This window comes from Akebia trifoliata, chromosome 5, assembly GCF_017979445.1.
Source record: "Akebia trifoliata isolate Shusen 1 chromosome 5, ASM1797944v1, whole genome shotgun sequence".
NCBI classification, from domain to species: domain Eukaryota; kingdom Viridiplantae; phylum Streptophyta; class Magnoliopsida; order Ranunculales; family Lardizabalaceae; genus Akebia; species Akebia trifoliata.
The window spans coordinates 31,983,019-31,990,930 of NC_141379.1; positions in this window are offsets into that span (position 1 = coordinate 31,983,019).

Consider the following 7,912-nt stretch of genomic DNA (forward strand, 5'->3'; position numbering starts at 1 on the left):
TTCTCTTTGTCAGAAGAGATACGTGTCAAGATATAAGTGACTTTAATTTGACCCCACGAGAGCAAAGCATATATTATTTGATGCTGTATTCCTAGTGAGAACTACATCTACATATGTCAACCGTTGATGGTCATCTGAAGGACAATCCAACGATTAGGACACTAGGGAGGATGTCATCCTCTAGATGTAAAACTAATCAAACTTAAAAGGACAAGACGATAACTCTGTTTAGAAGGTGGCAGACCATGAGAACTGGGGGAGTGTGTATGCCTCAAGGATGATAGTAACTATGATAGAGTTTACTTGACATTTAAAGGTTCGAAAGCGATAGATAAGACAGATCATGTAGTGTAAAATGGGTAATAAAAGTTCTTTTTGATAGACAAAAATGGTTGATTATTAGGTAAGGGGTCTGCCGTCTGTGTGATTAGAGAAGATATGTTATAAAACTCGTCGACTCGAAACACTGGCCAAATTAGATGAATCAATATAATATAAATCTTTTATGGAGTTGCTATTGGCACCACAACTTTTACTTATCACCCCCAATTTTTTAAATTATTTATTGAATAATGTTGGAGTAATGCTGGATGGGAACCTCGTATCGCACTTTAGATGTGGAAGTGTATGAGAATCATAGATATTTCTCATCAAGATACGAGTAAAAAAACATTTATGATTCTTATCCATTTTCACGTCAAGAAATGTGATACAAAATTTCAACATGAGGTCACTCTAGCGTGACTCTTATTTATCACATCCTAATTAATGATTAAAACACACTATTCAAACATTAAAAAAAAAAAATTGGATCAAGTTATTACCTCGACATTACAAAGCATTATAGCACATTCAGACAACTTCAATAGTACTTTACAAGTAGGATTAAACTCATATAAAATCTTAAATCGTAGTCATTGAATTTTTTTATATTTAAATATGGTGTGATAAGTAAAAGTTGGGGTGCTAATATAAATTCTCTAAATCTTTTATTAAAAGGACCTCGAATTCAAATAAATTTTACTTATTCTACTCTAAAATATATATAATTCTCCCCAAAACCTCACTTTTTCCCTCTTGTTAATAATATTCCTTTTACAAATTTATTTATCTGTATTGATTATATTATCCTTCATTTCCAACGATTGAGTATAAAAGATGATTATAATTGTTAGTGTTGGACACAAAACATCTATACCATTGAAATATTATTATTTTAAAAAGCAAAATAATCTTCTTTTTTTATTTTATACGATTAAAAATAAAAATACTTATTTGGATTGAGGAAAAGTATGGAACACTTGCACATCTAAAGTGAAAGAATATTCTTAGAAATTATCTATATGAAATTTATCATATAAGCTAGGAAACCTATGTTTTGTCTCCCACCGAAGCTTTTTTTTTTTTTTTAAATATAGAATAATGCTGAAGTGAACTCAAGATTGTACCTCATATCTCACTTTCTCGACATGGAAGTGTGTAGGAACCATAATTGATTTTCATCAAGATACGAGTGAAAAAGCATCTATGGTTCTTATACACTTTCGCATCCAAAAAGTAAGATATGAGATACAGTCTTGAAGTCACTCCAGCACGACTCTTTTTTTTTATTATCAGTAAACTTGTATTAATGAGTGTATTAACTCGGTGTCGAGGGACCTCTCTCTCTCTCTCTCATGGGTACGTTGGACTCAAATCCACGACCTCAAAATTACTTTACAATGTGTCAAATCAATTGAGCATAGGTCAAAGCCCTAGCACCTACACTTCTTGTCAAGTTGACTTGACTCAAAAGTTATTCCAACCAAGTTAGATTGAGTTTTCGAGTTTTATAACAACGTTTAACATTTAAAATTCATGTTGTTCCTTGTTAGAATTTTAATATCTAGGAATTTATAGCTAGTAAATAAAATTAAAAGAAACAAAATTAGCATAATTTATTAACAAGATAAAAAAAAGAATGAATCAATAAAAACTTAATAAATAAATGAACTTTTGTCTCTGCAAAGAAAAATAGAACTAAAAGAAAGATATTGGAGAAGAACTTAAATGATCATGTATACAGATAATCATAAAGTATGAGAATATTAATTGAAGATGTGGTCCTTGAATTTGACATAACATATGACTTTATTATAGGAAACACATATTTCAAAAAGGAGGTGAACTTTAGTTACTTTTACTAGTAGAATAAATAAAAGTTATATGGACATTTTTCTACTTAGCGAATATGAACAATTAATATTCAAATATTCTAAAAAGAGAAGAATATATTCTCCTTTAAAATAAATTGAGGAGGAAATATCACATATAGAAATGGATATTGAAGCAATATCAAAAATAGAATGAGACACAAAGCTAAAAATAGCAGAAAACTTGTGAGCCACATTGTGACATTATCGAAATAATAATATTAGATTATTAAATTGATTTAGGTCAAGACCCCATTGGGACTTGGTAGCTTGGGTGAGCCCTAACACACTTTCGAAAGAGACCGACTAGCCTTACTAACATAGTGAGGAAAAAAGGCCTTACTAAACCTCATCCACCACTAACAAAAAAAGACATTGGGATTCGTAAAAACAAGTCATCGAGATTTTTAAAAAACTTCAAGGTCTTGTTTTACCCATCTCGAGGTCTTTATGACAATGGATGAGACTTGATACGGCTGTTTTCTTCACTATCTTAGTAAGGAAAGTGTTTCTCATTTTGAGAAAGGAGGGTTGTACCTATATTAGTCCTAAAACTCCATTGCATCTAAGTTGACTAAGCCCAGCCCTTACGGACTTATGGTGAGCTTGAATTGATTTTGACCTATATAAAAATATTATATAAATTCTTGATCTTTCAAAGGCGTTCAATGCTAATTTTCATCGAAATAGAGATCCAAACTCCATCCTTGTTAAAGAACGATTAGAGTTAATTGTTTTTTTTTTCTTCTTTTGTAACAAACTTATAAATCTAACTACTTATAATATAAATATATGGTTAATGACAATTTGACCCGAAAATTTTCACTCACCCTATACTCGATCGACGTTCCAAGTGCACAAAGCCGTGGATTTTTTTTCCTTGTGTATTTTAAATAAAAAGATCTCTAGTTCTGTGCACTTTCCACATCAACCCAGTATGGGTCAAGTGCCAAAAATTTGAGTCAAAATATTGTGACTCTAAATATCTAAACTAAAAATAAATAATATTTCATAGTAATAACAATACTCTTACTTTTAAATTAAAAGAAATATACATATATATATATATATATATATATATATAATATATATATATATATATATATATATATAATATATATATATATATATATATATATATATTCTAAAAAATGTTTATGAAAAATTAAAGATCATGAAGTTTGCCAACGCTCACACAAACTCTCAAAATCTAGACTTTATCCTTGTTTTTTGGCATAGGAACTCTCAATTTTGAGTATTTTTTGCTCACAAAATTTCTTGTCACATTGCTCACAAACTTTAACGCATACAACGTCGAACCTAACCAGGGTAATTTTGCAAGTTGGGGATGTCATTCAATACAAGCAGGCTCATGTAATAGGTGGATCTCGAATTCTACCAGCACTCAATGATTCATAAATATCTTTTCAATATATATATATATATATTTTTTTTTTTTGCGTGGTATTACATTTTTATAAATATATATTTTTAATAATCGAGTATCCTTGTAGATAAAGGATTAGTCCCAAGACATGTGCAACATCCGCACATCACACTCACCAGGTAAGTGAAGGTGCACCCACACAGGTGGACCTGAGGAATTAATGCACATACTGGGTATTGAGTTGGGTAAATTCCCAAATTTTATTGAAGTTTTTAGAAATATCAAAAATGTTATATTTGTTGACACAACTATCATATGATATTGACAAAATATTATGAATTTGTCAATATTAATAATATTTCGAGAATACCCAATTTTTTTTTTTAATTATTTGAGAATTAACCCCACGGAGTTCACGACCTACGGGCATTAGAATCAGGTTTGTGGTTGAAGTTTGATTCGGTTTATTTTTGTTTCGGGTTGGGTCTCAGAGGAGTGTTGTTATTCCCGAGGAGGGCGATCTCCATAGATTTGGACCGTTGGATTTTCCTTCAAATGTACGTTCGAAAATGTTAATAATGGTCTGCACTCCAGGGAGGATGTCCTCCTTCAGATGGGACAACACTACTTTTTTTTAAATTTATTATATTTCTGGATTTTAATCAAGGTAGTACGATCCTATCTCGTGTGGGACCATTTTCAAATCAAAATCCCAATATTGAAAAAGTTACGAAAATATCTCTATCAAATTTCCGATAAAACCACCTTATGGAGCCACGTGGCAGATTCTTCCGGACCACTAAAACGTGTGGCTGTTCTTGCTTGAAGAGAAAATAGAATGATTGGGGACTTCTATATAGATAGATTCAATCATTATTCATTAATGTTTTCTAAAGTATTTTTTTTTAATAATCGAATTAATGTTAAGAAATCATCAACCAATATTAATCCTACCATTTCCATTTTCAAAAATGTTGGAACAAACATAAATTTACGAAACAACGTCATAGTAACAAAGTTTTAATTCGATAATTATTCGATGAGGGTTCAATTCAATTAATTTGAATAAATATAAAAAAAAATTATAATTTAAATTTAACCCCTGATACTCTGATTCATTTATATTTAAAAAAATGAAAGAGACTATTATAATAATGAAAGAAAATAAACAAATTAGTCAGATGCACATATGTAAGTGAGTGAGTGAGAGAGAGAGAGAGGTAGAAATAATCGAGAAGTAATTAGTATGAAAACTAATAGACGTGAAAGAAACACAAATAATTATTTAAACGTTAAAGTATTTTTATAAAAATATTTCTTGATACTCGAAGAATTCATATCAACGTAAGCTCAAGATTCAACATGAATGATAAATCTAAAGACATTTTTTTATATGTTACTCTCCACAAATGTATTTAATCTTTTTGTGAAAATGTCCTAATTTAATTCTAATTTTTATTTTTATTTCAAAAAGTAATTGAATCTCAACCTTCGATTGCCTCACTGATATATTTCTTGATGTTATTCGATCTAGACCGAACCCACTAGCAATTTGATTGGATTTTGATTGGGGTTTTGATGTCTAATAAGAATACTATTCAATAACTTATTGGATAGAATAACGATCTAATCTTTTGACGGTTCTATTCTTCCATTAGTAGATATCGTATCATTTGGGGTCTAAGCCTAGTCAACACCCACCGTCTTATCCACGTTAAAAATGTGAAATTTCACATTTTCCCCATAAAAATTATATAAAATTGAAAAAAAATGGTCTACTCACAAACAATTATTTATTATTTCAAAATATACTTTTAGTAAAAAAATCTTCATCAACACCTTAAAAGAATAGATTGGAGTGTACCAACTTAATTTTAGTCTTCAATCAAAGAAAAGTTATTTATATTTTTAAAATAATTAATTATATAAATAAATAATTATTTATTTTATTGTATAATTAGTTATGGGACCAATAATTAATTAACGATTGAGAATGTTTACCAAATAATCAACAATCAATGAGCAAAAGAAAGAATAGAGTTTACTTTTCTTGACTCAGATGTTCGCACCGTACGAGACAAAATCACTATCGTTCACACGAACGCATTCACACGAGTGTTATCGGTACTGTTCTAACTTGAAAAACCCCTTATTTTATAAATATTACATCCCAGTCCAGTTTCCTTTTTAATATTTTCCGTACCCACCATTTCTCATCAACAATCTTCTTAAAATGTGAGCTCTAATGACTATATTATTATTAACCATTCGAAGGGCACCAATTATTTCTTCTCACGAACATCCTTTATTCTGGAGAATTTTTTTGCTGCAGTAGAAATTCAGCAAACTCAATACAAACGGTAAAAGATAAAAAAAAATATTATTCTAAAAATCACTTAAATTAAATAATAAATCAATAAAATCATTATAATTATGAGAGTCGACGTGTGTCATGGCATGTGTAGAGATAGAAAACCTAAGAGATGCTAATCTCAATTATTGTGTGCACAAATAAAACCCTTTTTTTTTTTAGTTTCGTTAGTGGTCCACAGTGTCTCCAATAACATGTTTCTTAAAGTTAAGAAACGTGATTCATGAATAGATCACGCCGTGACAACCAACCGAGATGTGGACGAGTACTTGATGGAAGCCTCGATGAAATCTGATTATATTTAAATATATTTGGTCCCCAAACTCCTTACTCTCTCAATCTCTCATTCATTTTTACACATCATCGATCAAGAGTGAATCTGCGTTTGAAAGTGTTAAAACGAGATAAAGTCTAGTGGGAAGACGTGCGTAAGACTCAATGGGCGGAGGTATGATTTTTGGGCATTTTCAGATTTTGGTTCTCTTATTGAATTTTTATTTTCGTAATTTTTGAGAATTAATTTTTCAGATTCAGATTTTTATATTTATTTTACAACAGCAACAATAGTGATGCTATGCGATGGAATGAAATGATCAAATCGAGAATAGGGGTGGAGCAAGAATTTTCTTGCTGATGAAAAAGATTTTAGATTATTTTCCATTAGCTTATAAGAGGAGTCTTAGTCGTCAGATGTAATGTCATCTTCAAAAAATTGAAGGGGGATTTTAAAAAAATTGAAGGAGGTGAGGATGTAGGAGCAAATGAGGAGAGAGGTGAGGGAATAGAGCAACTAGGGCATGTAATTAGTTGAAGATACTAGGCTATCTCAAAAGTTTTGTGGACTGACTCCTTACTAATGATATGCTTTCTTGACCCGAGTCTTATTTTACGTGATTAATATAAATGACTTAAATATCCTCTACGAGCCATCTTTGTTCAAGAGTGGAGGAGAGACCAAGTCTCGGAAGCAACTGTAAGCTTTTTTTTTTCTCTTTCTAACCATTTTTAAATACAATTTTATATTTTCCACTTTCTAAGTAGACTCGAGAGTTTAAAATTAGGATTTCAATCAATGTTTTAAAAATTGGATCATAATTGGACCAAAAAGTTCATATTTCACATTGGCGAATGTACAAATTAATTGGGGATTTATCAATTAATCATAGAATATGATAATATTCTTATCCTTAGTCTATTTTTATTTTTTATCTTCAACATTCAAATATAATTAAAAGGATAAGGTTTTGAGGAGGTTGAGGATGATGGGGTTTGGTGAGAAATTCAAAAATGTCGTCATTTGCATATTTTAGAAGTTTTACCGATTTTATTTTACGAAAATTTCCCAAATTTATCATAATTGAATCCTTGCCAAATAATTACTGAATCCAAATTTTGTTACTATTGGTGCAATCAAAATAATTCCCACATTAATTTTCAGACTACAAGACACCTATCACAAGACCATTACCACTCGAAAACAACGATTTACAAATCTAGGCACATTGTTTTACTGTACGCATAAATTCGTGAATTTTTTCCCTCATATGGGCTTCGAGACACTAATAAACATGTACAAGCCCATCCAAAAAGCCCTGAAACTATGGCACGTGGCCCACGGCTAAGGATGCAACTTGGGCGGGCTGGACCAAGTTCAAATCCCGGACTCAACTCCATTGATGGGTGAGCATGGGTTAGAATAATTCGACATAACCTTAATCCGACCTCGGGTTGAGGATTTGGGAACCAACTCAACCCATACCCGAAGCTATATAATAATATATGTAAATATTTCTATATTAGTTATATGCTTTTTATTTATTTTTAAAATGATTTCTTGCTTAAAATATAAAATTACATTGCTAATAAAAATATAGGCTTGTTGAACGAGCCCAACACACCCAAAACTACCTACTCGGGCTAACCCGTGCTCAAGCTTGGGTTAGTGAGCTCAGCCTCAAGGCT